The sequence below is a fragment of the Salmo salar genome, chromosome 01 (genome assembly GCF_965601325.2).
Source record: "Salmo salar chromosome 01, fSalSal1, whole genome shotgun sequence".
In the NCBI taxonomy this organism is placed as follows: Eukaryota; Metazoa; Chordata; class Actinopteri; order Salmoniformes; family Salmonidae; genus Salmo; species Salmo salar.
This window is the reverse complement of record NC_138291.1, coordinates 91288057-91308668: the sequence shown is the minus strand read 5'-3', so window position 1 is coordinate 91308668 and position 20612 is coordinate 91288057. Positions and strand designations below refer to the sequence as shown.

Here is a 20612-nt window from a genome sequence, read left to right as displayed (position 1 = left end):
GGGCAAATTCATTAAAGAATGTTTAATTCACCCTGCAGCAATACTTTGCCCTGACAAGAAAGAGCTGTTTGAAAATGTCTCCCTGTCAAGACGAAGAATAACACGGCGTGTTGAGGACATCGCAGAGAATATGGAACAACAAGGTAAAGGATCTCACCTATTTCTCCTTGGCCCTGGATGAGAGCAGTGATGCACGTGACACAGCGCAGTTGTTGATATTCTTACGAGGCATAACCCCAGACTTTGAAATTACAGAGGACCTTGCTTCTGTGCAGTCAATGAAGAGCTCAACCACAGGGAAAGATTTATTGGAGGAGGTTAATAAGTGTGTGGCAAAGCTGAGACTGAGTTTTGAAAAGTTTACCAGTGTGACCACTGATGGGTACCCAAACTTGACAGGAAAAAATGTTGGCCTTTTTAAAAAGATACAAGTTTAAGTAGATGAGCTGAACACAGATCAGAAAATTATTTTCCTGCATTGCATTATTAATCAGGAGGTGATCTGTAAATGTGTTCTAAAAATTAGCCATGTTGTGGATACAGTCACTAAAGTGGTAAACTTCATAAGAACAACATCTTTAAATCACAGGAAGTTTGTCTGACTTTTGGAAGAGACAGAGTCATGCAGACCTCCCCTACCACACAAATGTGAGATGGCTGAATTTGGGGAAGGTGCTTAAAAGGGTGTGGGACCTGAAGTCGGAGATTGCTGAGTTTTTGCAAATGAAAGAAAAATATGTGGATTTCCCTAAACTGCAAGATAAAGAATGGTTGGCTGATTTTGCCTTCACCGTGGACATCATGGCCCTCATGAATGAACTGAATTCCAAACTACAAGGGAAGGGTCTTTTTGCACATCAGATGTATAGCCTTGTCAAAGCCTTCAAGGGAAAATTACTCCTCCTGACCCGCCAAGTAGAAACCAACAATCTCACTCACCTTCCGACACTACTAGTCTGTTCCCTATCAGATGAACAGCGGGAGAAGTATACATCGCTGCTGCGTGCTTTGAACGGGGAGTTTTCTCGTCGTTTTGAGGATTTGAAAGTGTTGGAAAATGACATGGTTTCCTCTCCTTTCACCTTCAATGTGGATAACGCTCCCACTGACCTGCAACTTGAGTTTATCGATCTTCAGTCTGATGCAGTGATTGGAGAACTATTCAAAACAATGTCACTGATGAGGATCTATGCATCTCTCGATGAACAAAACTTTCCATGCTCAGAAGATGTTTGTACTGTTTGGATCAACCTATGTATGTGAACAGACATTTTCAGTGATGAAATATAACAAGTCAAGGCACAGATCTCTTACTGATTCTCATTTCTCAGAAATCCTGCGCATAGCGACGTCAGCAACTATACCTGACTTCACTGCTCTAGTCAATGCCCATCAGAGACATCACTCCTCACACTGTGTCACACTTATCGACGGTGAAGGAGGACCAAAACGCAGCAGTCATGCGGTTGTTCATTTTGAACATTTATTAACTTCAAAAATGAACACAAAATAACAAACGATAAACTGACAGTCCTGTAATGTTGACATACACTAAACACAGAACAATCTCCCACAAATGACAAACACACCCTAATATATGGGACTCTCAATCAAAGGCAAGTAGACAACACCTGCCTTCAACTGAGAGTCCCAACCACAATTAACCAAACATAGAAACAGACACACTAGACTCAACATAGAATACATGAAAACCAAACAGTGCCCAAAAACCCCGGAATACTTAAATCAAATGCCCCTTCAATAAACACACCACCCCGAACCACATAAAACGAATACCCTCTGCCACGTCCTGACCAAACTACAATACCAATTAACCTTATACTGGCCAGGACGTGACACACTGATTGAGTAGTTTACATTTAATGTTGAGCTCTTTCTTTCTTGATTTTTTGTGCATACCTGTTAACAAGAGTTCTCTCTGTGGTGCTGAATGCACAGTGTACTTTTCCCTTTTTGTAGTTCATTGCGTGTTTAATAATTAAAATACCTACCAAAAGGAGAACATGGATGTGGTTTATTTCGGTGCACAATAAGTAGCATATCTGGACATGATTTACAGTAGATATATTTGTCTACAAAGTCATACACATGATGTATAATCCTGTAATATGATTCTGTCCCACGATGGCAAAAATATATTCTAATGTGGCCCTCCTTGGAAAATAATCGCCCAGGCCTTTACTAGACGGTGTCAGAGGAAAGCCCAACAAATTGTCAGACTCCAGTCACCCAAGTCATAGACTGTTCTCCCTGCTACCGCATGGCAAGCGGTACCGGAGCACCAAGTCTAGGTCCCTAAGGATCCTTAACAGCTTATAAGCCATAAAACTGTTGAACAATTAATCAAATGGCCACCCAGACTATTTACATTGACAGCCCCTCCCCATTGTTTTTATACTGCTGCAACTCTCTGTTTATTATCTATGCATAGTCACTTTACCTCCACCTAAATGTACAAATTACCTCGACTAACCTGTACCCCCACATATTGACTCGGTACCGGTACTCACTGTATATAGCCTCGCTATTGTTATTTTATTGTGTTACTTTTTATAACATTTTTTACTTTAGTTTATTTAGTAAATATTTTCTTAACACTATTTCTTGAACTGCATTGTTGGTTAAGGGCTTGTAAGTACGCATTTCATGGTAAGGTCTACACCTGTTGTATTCAGCGCATGTGACAAATACAATTTGATTTGATTTGATTTGGAATGCCAAGTGTCACGTCTGGAGGAAACCTGGCACCATCCCTATTGTGAAGCATTGTGGTAGCAGCATCATGCTGTGGGGATGTTTTCAGCGGTAGGGATTAGGAGACTAGTCAGGATCGAGGGAAAGATGAACAGAGCAAAGTACAGAGAGATCCTTGATGAAAACATGCTCCAGAGCGCTCAGAACCTCAGACTGGGGTGAACGTTTACCTTCCAACAGGACAACAACCCTAGACAATGCAGGAGTGGCTTTTGGACAATTCTCTGAATGTCCATGAGTGGCCCGGTCAGAGCCCGGACTTGAACCCGATCGAACATCTCTGGAGAGACTTGAAAATAGCTGTGCAGCGACGCTCCCCATCCAACCTGACAGAGATCAAATCAAATGTTATTGGTCACATACACATGGTTAGCAGATGTTAATGCAAGTGTAGCGAAATGCTTGAGCTTCTAGATCCGACAGTGCAGTAATATCTAACAATTTCACAACAAATACCTTATACACACAAGTGTAAAGGGATGAATAAGAATATGTACATATAAATATATGGATGAGCGATGGCCGTGCGACATAGGCAAGATGCAGTAGATGGTATAGAGTACAGTATATACATATGAGATGAGTAATGTAGGGTATGTAAACATTATATAAAGTGTAATTGTTTAAAGTGACTAGTGCTACATTTATTACATCCAATTAATAATTATTAAAGTGGCTAAAGATTTGAGTCAGTATGTTGGCAGCAGCCACTCAATGTTAGTGGTGGCTGTTTAACAGTCTGATGGCCTTGAGATAGAAGCTGTTTTTCAGTCTCTCGGTCCCAGATGTGATGCACCTGTACTGACCTCGCCTTCTGGATGATAGCGGGGTGAACAGGCAGTGACTCGGGTGGTTGTTGTCCTTGATGATCTTTTTGGCCTTCCTGTAACATCGGGTGATGTAGGTGTCCTGTAGGGTAGGTAGTTTGCCCCCGGTGATGCGTTGTGCAGACCGCACCACCCTCTCAAGAGCCTTACAGTTGTGGGCAGAGCAGTTGCCATATCAGGCGGTGATAGCCCGACAGGATGCTCTCGATTGTGCATCTGTAAAAGTGCTTGAGAGGATCTGCAGAGAAGAATGGGAGAAACTCCCCAAATACATGTGAATCGAGGCTGTAATCGCTGCCAAAGGTGGTTCAGCAAAGTACTGAGTAAAGGGTCTGAATACTTATGTAAATGTATATTTCAGTTTTTATTTTTATTTAAAAAAATTTAAAAAATACTTTTAGCTTTTTCATTATTGGCTATTGTGTGTAGATTGATGAGGGGGAAAAACGATTTAATACATTTTGAAATAAGGCTGTAATGTAACAGTGTGGAAAAAGTCAAAGGATCTGAATACTTTTTGAATGCACTGCATATCTCTAGCTTAAACTGGCAGATTTTGATGGGGATTGTTTTATTATGTTACTTAGATTGATGCATGGGTGAGTCAACAGAATCTTAAGGACTTACACTACGATGCCCGGAAGCTGCTGGTTTTCTGTACTATCTGCTAGTTAATTGCGCACACCTGGTGTCCCAGATCTAAATCAGACCCTGATTAGAGGAGAACAATGAAAAAATGCAGTGGAACTGGCTTCGAGATCCAGAGTTGAGTTTGTCATGTGTTTGCTAGAGCATTGTTTCTTAATCCTAGTCCTGGGGACCACAAGGGGTTCATCACATTTTAGTTTTTTGCCCTAGCACTACACACCTGATTCAAATAATCAAAGGCTTGATGATGAGTTGAGTATTTTAATCGGATGTGTAGTGCTAGGGCCAAAACAAAAATGTGGGGTCCCCAGGACCAGAATTGGGAAACACTACGTTATCTCACACTGTCATCTCTGGTTATCTTAAAGCAAGATGGAAAATATTGTGTTTTATTCTTTTCCATTGAATGGGCTCTAACATAGCTGAACTTGCTCAACAAATGTCATCTTTTGTACTTACTTAAAAAATACGCCCAATAATAACCTGAAAGTGTTTCACAGCCAGGGTCTAAATATACTTGCACTTTAAAGAGCATTAAAGGTGATTACTTTCTACCAAAGGGTCTAATTATACCTCATAACCCTGCATGAGAACAGTGCTCCAGATGCATTTTAAACATGACTAGGGATAGTTATTTCTGTTGCAGTGCGTCAGTCAGTCACCTCCTCAGAGGCTGCAGTCTATCCCAGTTTCCATAACAAACCTCCAATCAGTCATTCATTACTGTCAGAGGAACCCAGGTGTGTCCACGCCCATCCAATCCATTCCTCTAATTAATTCATTTAAAACCCGGGGCTTGTGGGTAATCAGCTGACAACTGCAGCCCCTCAAATGGAGTTGTTTTATACCTCTGTCTCTGTTCTAGGAAAGCTGCTGTGCATCATTTATTGGAAAGGCTTCAACAGGTAAGTGGCAAGTGGACTCTCTGTAGCGCTTTGTAGTTTAGGATGGGGAGAGTTTAGTTTTGTGAGACACATTATCGGTTTGTCTCTGTAGAGTAGACGCTCAGTAACAACTACCCCAGGGTAGAAACTGAAAAGGGAGCAGAGGTGTTAGAAAGAGACGCTAAAACAGTGGAAGTGAGAAATGCTTGTTAAATACGCCTCTGGCTCATTAGCTGCAGCATCAGCTCTATAGTTACATGTTACATTTACCTGTAGAATAAGCATCTCCACTTACAAGAGAGACCTTTAAGAGAAGATATGTGGTTATAGGTCAAGCTTGAACAAATGGGGTATATACTGTAGGTGTTATTGGATGAGGTAGCCTAGTGGTTAAGAGCGTTGGGCCAGTAACTGAAAGGTCGCTGGTTTGAATCCCTGAGCCGACTAGGTGGAATATCTGTTAATGTGCCCTTGAGCAAGGCACTTAACCCTAATTTCTCTGGATAAAAGCATCTGCTAAATGACACATTTTAAAATTATACTAACATATATCACACAAATTAAAAATAGAATATGATTTGAATATGAAATATAGACATCTCAGGATGTTCTTCAAACTCGCAGAGAGAGACAGTGTGGCTAAAATACATGATCTATATGCTGAGGAAGTTCTACCATTAAAGGGAGGCTCAGCCCACTTCCATTGTTGACCTCACACAGGCCACAACAGGCAAGACCATAATGTAAGAAAGGACCCAACCGTAAGGCGTGACATGTGTTATTATTTTATATTTGCTTCAAATTATAAACATTTATGAGTTCACGCCTTGCGGTCGGCGTACAGTCTGTATGAAAGACATTGACTTCTAAAATGGAGAGAGGGACTGACTAGAATCATGTACAGTATAGGACTAGAATCATGTACAGTATAGGACTAGAATCATGTACAGTATAGGACTACAACTAGTAAGACATTAGAAACATCAAGTGTGTCACACCTGCTCCCCCTCCCTGGTGCTCGATGGCGCCAGGCTACCCGTCTTTACACGCACCTGTCACCATCATAACGCTCAGCAGCGCTCATTGGACTTACCTGAACTCCTTCACGTGGTTGCTTGCCCCTGTACATCTGTCTGTTCCTCGGTGGTGTTCCCTGTGTTCGTATTAATTGTTGTGTTCCTGTCCAGACGCTGTTTTTGTTCCGTTTCATGTCCGTCAGCTATTAAACCTTCACTCCCTGTACCTGCTTCTCATCTCCTGTGTTGATCCTTTCAAGGTGCTGATCCTATCACTAGCATCTATAGAATTCTCACAACAGAGGAATGCCAAGACAACTGTTAAGTAATTATACCAATTAACAGGCTAATCAGTGGACCCCATTACCCTGTAGTAATTACCAACTGGTCTAATGTTCATGCTGACCTTGGTCACACACCCACATACATACACACAGACATACATAATACACTGATATAGATAGATACATGTTTACATTAGTGTTGGCGTTATTATCCTTGTATAGAGAGAACAACATGATCCATTAATCAGAGCCCTTCAGCAGTAATTGAAATGTGTGGAATAAAAAATGAGGTCAATGAAACATATGCCTGATCAACACTGACTTTAAAGCCTGTCCATATTACAAAAACCAGTGCAATATTGACTCCACTTAATTAATTCAATTAAAGTCACACAGAGCAATGAACCTATACACTATACCATTTGATCCTATGAATGTCAAGTATGTAATACATGATATGCATTATAAATTATACATTATAACATGGCTATAGAGGATCTTTCCCCTTAACAGATGATGTGTTGGATGAAGAGTCAGCAGCACCATTCTCCTAGTGACATAGAGGCCTCTGCTTCTCTCAGCAGCTCAGCGCTTAATACATTAATCAAAGACATTGATTGAATCCCACTCTCCTGGCCCCTCGAGGGCCCCAGGGCTCAAATCACTGACTGAAAGGTAACTTCCTTGACAAGAAGCACTTGTTCAAGTTACCAGGAGCTTCATTAAATGGTGATCTGATCTCTGAGGAGAGCCAGGTCAAGTTGAAAATACATGGTAGAGAGGAGGAGGAGTGGGAGAGAGTGTGGGAGGGAGAGAGAAAGAGGGTGAAGGGAGAGAGAAGGGGATGAAGGAAGAGAGGTAGAGAAGGTGTATGTACTGTACAAGGCAGGGTGAGTTTGAGGACAGAAAAGGTGAACAGCAAGTAGGGAAGTGCTAGAGAGCTGTTTGATCAAGGCCAATAACAGTCCATAGGTTTACATTATAATATTGATTCAAAACATCTTCCTATGACTCACATTGACCTCTAAACATTGCAACTCATTATCCCAGTCAGACATTAATTTAAATTCCCCCTCTCACTGAGAAACACTTCCCAATACTGCACCTGCTTGTATTTATTTCTCGGTGAGAGATCTATTGTTACATAAAAGTCACAGGCCGCTCCCTTTCTCTGTTTGTCTTAGTGGCTGTGTGTGCTTGGTTTTGACCTTGACTCTGTCTGTATAACATACTGTGCCTTCGGAAAGTATTCAGACCCCTTGACTTTTTCAAATTTTTCTAACGTTACAGCCTTACTCTAAAATGGATTAAAAATACAAGGCCTCGAGTAATTGTCTCTGGCCCCCTCACAGTTAGGGGAGTGATGAGCTCTACAGCAGAGTCTCACAACTCAATTGCTGGTTGACAACTGTTTTCTGCCCCTCCCAAAAGATAGAATTTGTAGATAATTGGCCCTCTTTCTCAGACTCCCCCACAAACAGGACCAAGCCTGGCCTGCTGAGTGACGGACTCCATCCAAGCTGGAGGGGTGCTCTCATCTTATCTATGAACATAGACAGGGCTCTAACTCCTCTAGCTCCACAATGAGAGAGGGTGCAGGCCAGGCAGCAGGCTATTAGCCAGCCTGCCAGCTCAGTGGAGTCTGCCACTAGCATAGTCAGTGTAGTCAGCTCAGCTATCCCCATTGAGACCGTGTCTGTGCCTCGATCTAGGTTGGGCAAAACTAAACATGGCGGTGTTTGCCTTAGCAATCTCACTGGAATAAAGACCTCCTCCATTCCTGCCATTATTGAAAGAGATTGTGATATCTCAAAATAGGGCTACTTAATTTTAGACCCTTCACTTCCAAGGCAGTTATAGTCAGTGAACTAATCACTGATCATAATCTTGATGTGATTGGCCTGATTGAAACATGACTTAAGCCTGATGAATGTACTGTTTGAAATTAGGCCTCTCCTCCTGGCTACACTAGTGACCATATCCCGCAAACGCGGAAGTGTTGCTAACATTTACGATAGCAAATTTCAATTTACAAAAACAATTACTACGTTTTCGTCTTTGAGCTTCTAGTTAGGAAATCTATGCAGCCTACTCAATCACTTTTTATAGCTACCGTTTGCAGGCCTCCTGGGCCATGTACAGCATTCCTGAGTTCCCTGAATTCCTATCGGACCTTGTAGTCATGGCAGATAATATTAACATTTTTGGTGACTTTAATATTCATATAGAAAAGTCTACAGACCCACTCCAAAAGGCTTTCGGTGCCATCATCGACTCCGTGGGTTTTGTCCAACATGTCTCCGGACCTACTCACTGCCTCAGTCATACTCTGGACCTAGTTTGTCCTGTGGAATAAATATTGTGGCTCTTAATGTTTTTCCTCATAATCCTGGACTATTGGACCACCATTTTATTACATTTGCAATCTCAACATAATCTGCTCAGACCCCAACCAAGGATCGTGCTATAAATTATTGGACAACCCAAAGATACCTAGATGCCCTTCCAGACTCCCTCCACCTACCCAAGGACGTCAGAGTACAAACATTTGTTAACCACCTAAATGAGGAACTCAATTTAACCTTGCGTAATACCCTAGATGCAGTCGCACCCCTAAAACAAAAACATTTGTCATAAGAAGCTAGCTCCCTGGTATACAGAAAATACCCGAGCCCTGAAGCGAGCTACCAGAAAATTGGAATGAAAATGGCGCTTCACCAAACTGGAAGTCTTCTGACTAGCTTGGAAAGACAGTACCGTGCAGTATCGAAGAGACCTCTCTGCTGCTCGATAATCCTATTTTTCCAACTTAATTGGGGAGAATAAGAACAATCCAAAATGTATATTTGATACTGTCGCAAAGCTAACTAAAAAGCAGCATTCTCCAAGAGAGGATGGCTTTCACTCCAGCAGTGATAAATTCATGAACTTATTTGCCGAAAAGATCATGATCATTAGAAAGCAAATTACAGACTCTTTAAATCTCCATATTTCTCCAAAGCTCAGTTGTCCTGAGTCTGGACAACACTGCCAGGACCTAGGATCAAGGGAGACACTCAAGATTTGTAATATTATATCTCTTGAAACATTGATGAAAATAGTCTTTGCTTTTAAACCTTCAAGCTGCATACTGGACCCTATTCCAACTAAACTAATGAAAGATCTGCTTCCTGTGCTTGGCCCTCCTTTGCTGAACATAATAAATGGCTCCCTATCCACCGGATGTGTACCAAACTCATCAAAAGTAACAGTAATAAAGCCTCTCTTGAAAAAAACCTTGACCCAGAAAATATAAAAAAAACTATCAGCCTATATTGAATCTCCCATTCCTCTCAATTTAAAAAAAGCTGTTGTACAACAACTCACTGCCTTTCTGAAGACAATGTATACACACGCTTCAGTCGGGTTTTAGACCCAATCATAGCACTGAGACTGCACTCGTGAAGGTGGTAAATTACATTTTAATGGCGTCAGACCAAGGCTTTGCATCTGTCCTCGTGCTCCTAGACCTTAGTGCTGCTTTTGATACCATCGATCACCACATTCTTTTGTAGAGATTGGAATCCCAAATTGGTCTACACGGACAAGAACTGGCCTGGTTTAGATCTTATCTGTCGGAAAGATGTCAGTTTGTCTCTGTGGATGGTTTGTCTTCTGACAATCAATTGTAAATTTCGGATTTCTCAAGGTCCTTTTTTAGGACCACTATTGTTTTCGCTATATATTTTACCTCTTGGTGATGTTAACTTCACTGCAATAAGGACGATACACAGCTGTACATTTCAATGAAACATGTTGAAGACCCAAAATTGCCCTCCCTGGAAGCCTGTGTTTCAGACAAGTTCTAGGTCCCAAGAAACAAAAATCTTCTGTTCAATCTGACAATTCATCTTGATGGTTGTACAGTCATCTCAAATAAAACTGTGAAGGACCTCGGCTGTACTCTGGACCCTGATCTCTCTTTTGACGAACATATCAAGAATATTTCAAGGACTGCTTTTTTCCATCTCCGTAACATTGCAAAAATCTGAAACTTTGTGCAGAGAAATTTATCCATGCTTTTGTCACTTCTAGATGAACCTACTGGAATGCTCTATTTTCCGGCTACCCGGATAAAGCACTAAATAAACTTCAGTTAGTGCTGAACACGGCTGCTAGAAACTTGGCTAGAACCAGAAAATTTGATCATATTACTCCAGTGCTAGCCTCTCTACACTGGCTTCCTGTTAACCTCTCTAGGGAAGGTGGGACGAAATCGTCCCACCTACGTAACAGCCAGTGGAATCATGTGGCGCGTTATTCAAATACCTTAGAAATGCAATCATTTCAATTTTTCAAACATATGACTATTTTGCACAATTTTAAAGACAAGACTCTCGTTAATCTAACCACACTGTCCGATTTCAAAAAGGCTTTACAACGAAAGCAAAACATTAGCTTATGTCAGCAGAGTACCCAGCCAGAAATAATCAGACACCCATTTTTTTAAGCTAGCATATAATGTCACATGAACCCAAACCACAGCTAAATGCAGCACTAACCTTTGATCTTCATCAGATGACACGCCTAGGACATTATGTTATACAATACATGCATGTTTTGTTCAATCAAGTTCATATTTATATCAAAAACCAGCTTTTTACATTAGCATGTGACGTTCAGAACTAGCATACCCCCTGCAAACTTCCGGTGAATTTACTAAGTTACTCACGATAAACGTTCACAAAAAACATAACAATTATTTTAAAAATTATAGATACAGAACTCCTCTATGCACTCGCTATGTCCGATTTTAAAATAGCTTTTCGGTGAAAGCACATTTTGCAATATTCTAAGTAGATAGCCCTGTGATGCCGGGCTAGCTATTTAGACACCCACCAAGTTTAGCCCTCACAAGTCAGATTTTCTATAAGAAAAATGTTATTACCTTTGCTGTTCTTCATCAGAATGCACTCCCAGGACTTCTACTTCAATAACAAATGTTAGTTTTGTTCAAAATAATCCATAGTTATGTTCAAATATCCTCTGTTTTGTTCGTGCGTTCAAGACACTATCCGAAGTGTAAAGAAGGGTGACGCGCCCGACGCGTTTCGTGACAAAAAAATTCTAAATATTCCATTACCGTACTTCGAAGCATGTCAACCGCTGTTTAAAATCAATTTTTATGTCGTAAAAAAGCGATAATATTCCAACCGGGAATCTGTTTTAGCTCAAAGAGAGAAAATAAAAACATGGGGTCGCCTCGTGCACGCGCCTCAGTCTCATTGTCCTCTGATAGGTAAGTGGTCTAAGGCGCTAATGTTTTTCAGCCAGGGGCTGCAAAGACGTCATTCAGCTTTTTCCCGGGTTCTGAGAGCCTATGGGAGCCGTAGGATCTTTGCTGTAACGTGACACTTCCTAAGTTTTCAATAAAAAGAGTCAAGAAGCCCAAGGAATGGTCAGAGAGGGCACTTCCTGTACAGAATCTTCTCAGGTTTTTGCCTGCCATATGAGTTCTGTTATACTCACAGACACCATTCAAACAGTTTTAGAAACTTTAGGGTGTTTTCTATCCAAAGCCAATAATTATATGCATATTCTAGTTTCTGGGCAGTAATAATAACCAGATTAAATCGGGTACGTTTTTTTATCTGGCCGTGTAAATACTGCCCCCTAGCCCTAACAGGTTAAGGCTAGGGCTGACTTCAGGGTTTTACCTCTAACCAACAAAGCATTACATGGGCTTGCTCTTACCAGTCTTTCTGATTTGGTCCTGCCGTACATACCTACACGTATGCTATGGTCACAAGATGCAGGCCTCCATACTGTCCTTAGAATTTCTAAGCAAACAGCTGGAGGCAGGGCTTTCACCTATAGAGCTCCATTTTTATGGAATGGTCTGCCTATTTATGTGAGAGACGCAGACTCGGTCTCAACCTTTAAGTCTTTATTGAAGACTCATTTCTTCAGTAGGTCCTATGATTGAGTGTGGTCTGGCCCAGGGGTGTGAAGGTGAATGGAAAGGCACTGGAGCAATGAACCGCCCCTTGCTGTCTCTGCCTGGCCGGTTCCCCTCTCTCCACCGGGATTCTTTGCCTCAAAACCTATTACAGGGGCTGAGTCACTGGCTTATTGGTGCTCTTCCATGCCGTCCTTACGAGGGGTGCGTCATTTGAGTGGGTTGAGTCACTGACGTGATCTTCCTGTCCGGGTTGGCGCCCTCTCAGGTTTGTGCCGTGGGAGAGATCTTTGTGGGCTATACTCGGCCTTGTCTCAGGATGGTAGTAGGTTGCTGGTTCAAAATATCCCTCCAGTGGTGTGGGGGCTGTGCTTTGGCAAAGTGGGTGGGGTTATATCCTGCCTGTTTGGCCCTGTCCGGGGGTATCATCAGACAGGGCCACAGTGTCTTCTGACCCTTCCTGTCTCAGCCTCCAGTATTTATGCTGCAATAGTTTGTGTCGGGGGGCTAGGGTCAGTCTGTTATATGTGGAGTATTTCTCCTGTCTTATTCGGTGTCCTGTGTGAATTTAAGTATGCTCCCTCTAATTCTCTCTTTCTCTTTCTCTCGGATGACCTGAGCCCTAGGACCTTGCCTCAGGACTACCTGGCCTGATGACTCCTTGCTGCCCCCAGTCCACCTGGTCATGTTGCTGCTCCAGTTTCAACTGTTCTGCTTGCGGCTATGGAACCCTGACCTGTTCACTGGATGTGCTACCTTGTCCCGGACCTGCTGTTTTGGACCATCTCTCTACCGCACCTGCTGTCTCTAACTCTGAATGATTGGCTATGAAAAGCCAACTGACATTTACTCCTGAGGTGCTGACCTGTTGCACCCTCTACAACCACTGTGATTATTATTATTATTTGACCCTGATGGTCATCTATGAACAAATGAACATCTGGGCCATGTTCTGTTATAATCTCCACCCGGAACAGCCAGAAGAGGGCTGGCCACCCCTCAGAGCCTGGTTCCTCTCTAGGTTTATTTCTAGGTTCCGGGCTTTCTAGGGAGTTTTTCCTAGCAAGTGTGCTTCTCCATCTGCATTGCTTGCTGTTTGGGGTTTTAGGCTGGGTTTCTGTACAGCACTTTGTGACATCGGCTGGTGTAAAACGGGCTTTATAAATACATTTGATTTAAATTTGATTGATAACATTGGATATAATTTCACACAGCTTCATCATGATAATGTGTCTATCCTGCAGCAACACAATTACAACCTAACAAGCACATTATTGATTTGGTTAACTTTCATTGAGGTGACATAAAGGTTTTCTGTGATTGTTTTGACTAGGTCCTGAGCTCAGTAAGGGTAATTTCCAATACTGTAGGCTGACTTAAAAGACGTCTATATTATGCTGATATTTTGTGATTTATTGAGTCTTTTGGGGTGTCTTATGCCTAGAATTAGCCAAGGAGGTTGTATGGTTCCTATTCTGAAAGTTTGGTAAATTCTGCATAATGACATGTACATTTAATTGTGAACAAATGTATTTAGTGTGTCAGACTCATTTACTGTATTTCAATGCAAATTCAGGGGCACTTCTGAAATATTTTCGAGCACCCTCTGGCACTGGCCAGGATGAGGAGCCATCCACCTCCTCAGCCACACAGGTGTCTTCACAAATGTTGTCTGAGGATGAAGACCCATTTACTTCCACTTCTCCCCAGTAGGATTATTCAGGTGTATTTGTGCGTGTTTGGGTACAAGCACATGTGTTTGTGTGCATCCCTGTATAACATAAACTAAATAAATAATTTCCCTTTTACAAATTTTTATGTTTCCATATTGTAGGTAACAATGATGATTTCATTATTACTGGGTATGTACATGGGATGTTCCACCACTATAAATTCTGTGAATAACGTGTGTAAATGAAGGCCCATGTGCTCGCCATTAGAAATGCCTGTAACGGCATCCCCACCAAATCCTGCTGCTGAGGATGAACCACTGTCTACGGACCCTGGTGACTGGCCTTCAGTTCTGACTGACAGAATTCGGACACAATTAGTTTGCAGAGGACCAATTGAGGTACCACCTAACTTTGTTTTCCCAAGGAATGAGAGTGATGGAAGAAGTTGCCACCACCAGTATTTCAGGAAGACCTTGGTGAGTGGTGAAAAAAATCCCTAGAAGTTGGTTGGTGTATTCTGAAAGAAACAACAGCCTCTTCTGCTTCTGTTGCAAACTCTTTCTAAGAATAAAATTGATTTAGCAAACTCAGGACTAACAGGCTGGAAACATGCAAGTTCTTTGCTGACTTCACACGGCAGCAGTCCAGAACACCAAAAACTGCATGAAAACATGGAAAGAACTGGCAATGGGGATCAAAAAAGGGGAAACAATTGACAAGCATGAGATGGCACTTATGGAGGCTGAGAGGATAAGATGGAGAGAGGTGTTGACATGTCTGACTGTTATTGTGCAGTCTCTGGCAATTAGAAATCTGGCACTAAGGGGACACACAGAAACACTGTACTCTCCATCAAATGGACATTTTCTCAGAGGTTGAACTGATGGCACAATTTGATCCAGTCATTAAAGAGCACCTTAACCGTGTCCAAAAATGGACCTCGAGTCACACCACCAGCTACCTTGGCCACTAAATATGGACTGAACTCATTGATTTGTTAAGCAGCAAGGTAATTTCAATAATGGGGAGTGACATCAAGCTGGCAAAATTCTTCTCTATCATTCTAGATTGCACCTCGGATGTCAGCCACACTGAAAAGTTGTCAGTTGTGATTAGAATTGTGTCACTGAAGGAGGAGCCCCACATAAAATGACATTTTATGGGGATTTTGGGGGTAGAGGAGTCCACGGGTCAACATTTGGCATCCCTGATTTTCAAAAGATTAGAGGTGAAAAAATGTATTTTGAGGACTGCAGAGGACGGTCTTATGATAATGAGCCAACGTGAGATGCAAAAACAAAGGTGTCCAAGCCAGACTCCTGGAAATGAATCCAAGAGCTCTATTTGTGCCATGTGGGGCTCACACATTGAATCTGATTGTGGCTGATGCTGCTAAAAGTTCTGTCTATGCCACAGGTTACTTTGGCATCTTACACAAACTGTACACCTTGTTCTCAGCCTCCACACAGCGATGGGCCATCCTGAAAAAACATGGGGACATCACTTTGAAAATGTGGACTGAGACAAGGTGGGAGAGTACAGTTAAGATTGTCGAGCCACTGAGGTATCAGGCAGCAGAGGTGAGAGAGGCATTGATTGAGGTGAGGGATCAAACCAAACACCCTGTGATAAAGATTGAGGCCCAGTCCTTGTCAGAGGAGGTGGGATCATACCACTTCAGCATCTGTACAGTGGTGTGGTATGACATCTTGAGCCAGATCCAACATGTGAGCAAGCTGATGCAGTCTCCCAGCATGCATGTGGATGTTGCAGTCAGTCCTCTCAGAAAGACAGAGAGAGGTGTCAGCAACTACCTGGCACAGGCTTTATGACTGCACAAACGTCAGCCAAGGATATTTGCGAGGGTGTGAATGTAGAGGCCGATCTACAACAAAAAAGGGCTGAGTTCCAAAAAGCGGCACTTTTCATACGAATCATTTGATGAGCCTTTGAGTGATGCCCTGAAGAAGCTGGAGGTAACACTTTTCAATGTCATTGTTGATGCAGCAACCTCAGCCCTTCAGGAAAGATTTTCCACTTTGTAAAATGTGGGAGAGAAGTTTGGAGTGTTGTCAACCTTCCAAAGTATCTCAAATGAGGAGCTGACAGAAGAACGTGAGGCACTTAGTATGACACTGCACTATAAAGAACACTCAGACTTGGATGGCAGAGAGCTTGCACAGCAACTGAAGAACTTGCCTGACTTGCCATCGAAGACCATGACCCTGCTTGAGCTGCTGATATTTATACACAAAAGGGAGCTCTCAGAAATGTATCCAAATTTGTGGACTGCTCTCAGAATTTCTTACTCTTCCAGTGACCGTAGCTGAAGCAGAGAGGAGCTGTTCAAAGCTGAAAATCGTAAAATCCTACCTGAAGTCCACCATGTCACAGGAACATCTTAGTGATGGTGTAATTGATGACTTTGCATCAAGGAAGGAAAGAAAGGTCAGGGTTTAGGTGGCAGTTGTGTTACATCTGCCCTTGCCACGCCCTCTACTTCTTATCCTGTGTCTCCCTAACCTGCCACCACTCCCCCAGTGCTCTCTCCCTCTCTCTCTGTGGGTGGGTGTATCTGATTGTGTGAGTGGAGACAGGTGTGCTGGAGTCAGAGCAGATCCCCACCAGCTGCAACCTGTTCCATAATCAATAACTAAAACTCAGCCCTGCCACTTCCACGGTGCCAGATCGTAGCCGCTGCTCAGTCAGTCTACATTTCAAGCCGTTTGTTCCTGCATAGATCTTGTTATCCTGTGGTGCCTGTTTTCCCCAGCCTGACGATACTTTTCTCTCCGCTACAGTTCTGTCCGCTCTGACTCTGATCACTGTCTCCAGTCCCTCGTCTCGTCAGTCCTGCATCCCAGCCCTGGACCCCCGCTCTACTGCTTCCTTGGATTCCGCTCTGGACCTGCTTACCCTGCCCCTACTGCCCTTGCCCCACAGCCGCAGCCTCAGTTCCCTGCTACCCGCCCGAGCTTCCCCTGGCCTGCACCCCATCCCCCCCACACTTTTCAATAAATACCTTGTTTACCTTATCCCTGTCTCCTCGTCTGAGTCTGGCACTTGGGTTCACCTGCTCCACCCCACGTAACAGTACGATCTGGCCAAAGATATGAACCCAGCAGACTTAGATCCTCTCCACCAAACCTTCACAGGCCAAGGCGCCCTGCTTGAGCAACATAACCAAGCCCTAAAAATCCTTCTGGAGCACATCATGGAGTTTTCACAGAGCCTTTTTGACCTGCAGGGCCTGAACCTTCGCCCAGAGCTCGCAACCATCCCCTAGTTCTTCTCCTCTGCCCTGTGAGCCGTTTATTCTGGCTCTCGAGCGTTACAATAGCAACCTCGGAGCTTGCAGAGCCTTTTTGGTACAATGTTCACTTGTATTCGAGCAACAGCCCTACTCTTATGCTAGTGAACTGGCAAATATATCCTTCCTGATTGACTGCCTCCGTGGAGCAGCACTCTCCTGGGCCACGGCAGTGTGGGGGAGAGAGTCTCCCATCTGCTCCTCCTACTCCAGCTTCATGGAGGAGATGAAGAGAATCTTCGACCACCCTGTCAGCGGTAAGGATACCACTAAATGACTCCTGTCCCTCCATCAAGACTCCCATGGTGTCGCTGAAATGGTGATCGAGTTTCACACCCTCGCCGCTGAGAGCGGCTGGAATGAGGAGGCCCTTCAGGGAGCATTCCAGAATGCTCTCACTGAGACCATCAAGGACGAGTTGATGTCCAGGGATGAGCCTGACTGACTCGATGAGCTCATCTTTCTCACCATCCGCATCGACAACCATCTCCGTGAGTGTTGGTCATTTTGTCTCCACTTGTTTCCTGCTTCCAGCAAAAGAGGTGGCTCGGCAGTAGTGGGGGCTATACTGTTGAGCCAAATCGCCTGCCCATCTCCCCCCAGATCCCTGCTTGACGGCGCCCTCATGTGGCAGAGCCAGGTTTTTCCTCTGCCTGCTCTCATCGACTCGGGCACCGACGAGAGTTTCCTGGACCGTGGTGTCATTACCCAGTTGGGCCTGGACACTGTTCCACTCGACTCACCCCTCAATGCCAATGCTCTCAACGGACAGCTCCTCGCCCATGTCTGGGAGAGGACCATCCCTTTCATCCTGCATCTTTCTGGAAACCACCAGAAAAGGATCAATTTCGACTGCCCTCACTCTCCCCTGGTTCTTGGCCATCGTTGGGTAAAGCTGCACAACCCACAGATCGACAAGACCGCCGGAAGGGTAACCACTTGGAGTTCATTTTGTCACTCTAATTGTTTACATTCTGCCCTTGCCCCTGCATTGTCTGTGCCCCAGTCCATTCCAGAACCTCCGAACCTGTCAACAGTTCCTCCCAAGTATCACGATCTAGCTCCTGTGTTCAGCAAGCACCACGTCCTGTCGCTGCCACCTCATCGGCCATACGACTGCCACATTGACCTCCTGCCTGGATCTCCTCTTCCCAGTAGCCGGTTGTATAACCTCTTGCCGCGAGCACGAGGCTATGGGGAGGTACATCCACGATTCCCGGGCTGCAGGACTTATCAGGTCTTCTTCCCCTCCGGTGGGTGCTGTTGTTTTCTTTGTAAATAAGAAGGATGGGTCACTGAGGCCGTGCATAGACTTCTGTGGGATGAATAATATCACAGTTAACCTCTTACATCTAGACGTTCCGCTAGCGGAACACCTGCTCCAATATCCAATGATAGGCGTGGCGTGAATGACAAATTCCTCAAAAATACAAAAACTTCAATTTTTCAAACATATGACTATTTTACAGCATTTTAAAGACAAGACTCTCCTTTATCTAACCACACTGTCCGATTTCAAAAAGGCTTTACAGCGAAAGCAAAACATTAGATTATGTCAGCAGAGTACCCAGCCAGAAATAATCAGACACCCATTTTTCAAGCTAGCATATAATGTCACAAAAAACAAAACCACAGCTAAATGCAGCACTAACCTTTCATGATCTTCATCAGATGACAACCCTAGGACATTATGTTATACAATACATGCATGTTTTGTTCAATCAAGTTCATATTTATATCAAAAAACAGCTTTTTACATTAGCATGTGACGTTCAGAACTAGCATTCCCACCGAAAACTTCCGGTGAATTTACTAAATTACTCACGATAAACGTTCACAAAAAACATAACAATTATTTTAAGAATTATAGATACAGAACTCCTTTGTGCAATCGAGGTTTCCGATTTTAAAATAGCTTTTCGGTGAAAGCACATTTTGCAATATTCTGAGTACATAGCCCGGCATCACAGGGCTAGCTATTTAGACACCCAGCAAGTTTAGCCTTCACCAAACTCCGATTTACTATTAGAAAAGTTTGATTACCTTTGGTGTTCTTCGTCAGAATGCTCTCCCAGGACTGCTAATTCAATAACAAATGTTGGTTTGGTCCCAAATAATCCATTGTTATATCCAAATAGCGGCGTTTTGTTTGTGCGTTCAAGACACTATCCGAAGTGTAAATCAGGGTCATGCGCACGACGCATTTCGTGACAAAAAAATTCTAAATATTCCATTACCGTACTTCGAAGAATGTCAACCGCTGTTTAAAATAAATTTTTATGCCATTTTTCTCGTAAAAAAAGCGATAATATTCCGACCGGGAGTGGTGGTTTTCGTTCAAAGAGAAAGAAAGTAAACAATGGAGTCGACTCGTGCACGCGCCTCAGTTTCATAGTACTGTGACCGGCCACTATCCAAACGCGCCAATGTTTTTCAGCCAGAGATTCAGCTTTTTGCCGCCTTCTGAGAGCCCATGGGAGCCGTAGGAAGTGTCACGTAACAGCAGAGATCCCCTGTATTGGATAGAGATAATCAAGAAGGCCAAAAAATGGTCAGACATGGTACTTCCTGTACAGAATCTTCTCAGGTTTTGGCCTGCCAAATGAGTTCTGTTATACTCACAGACACCATTCAAACAGTTTTAGAAACTTTGGAGTGTTTTCTATCCAAAGCTAATAATTATATGCATATTCTAGTTTCTGGGCAGGAGTAATAATCAGATTAAATCGGGTACGTTTTTTATCCGGCCGTGAAAATACTGCCCCCTAGCCATAACAGGTTAAGAACAAGTATCCCTTGCCACTCATCAGTTCTGCATTTGCCCCCCTCCATGGTTTCTTGGTGTTCACCAAACTCGACCTTCGGAATGCCTACCACCTTGTCCGCATCAGAGAGGGGGACGAGTGGAAGACTGCGTTCAACACACCACTTGGCCACTTTGAGTATTTGGTCATGCCTTTTGGTCTTACAAACGCCCCTGCTGTTTTACAGAACCTAGTCAATGATTTGCTGAGGGATGTGATTCAACACTTTGTTTTTGTCTATTTGGATGACATTCAGATTATTTCTTAGGACCCTGAGGCTCACCAGCAACAGGTTCGCCAAGTTCTCCAACGGCTGTGACTTTTTTTCAAAGCTGAGAAATGTGAGTTCCATGCTTCCTGTGTCTTTCCTGGGTTATATTATTACACAGGGGGAGTTACGTATGGACCCCGCCAAGGTCATGGCAGTCACAGTGGCCTGTGCCCTCTAACCTG

General features: G+C 43.4%; 1 pseudogene; it reads left to right on the top strand.

Moving 5' to 3' along the window:
• Positions 1-278: 278 nt before the first annotated feature.
• On the top strand, positions 279-17800 carry LOC145864236 (general transcription factor II-I repeat domain-containing protein 2A-like; annotated as a pseudogene).
• The last annotated feature ends 2812 nt before the right edge of the window (positions 17801-20612 follow it).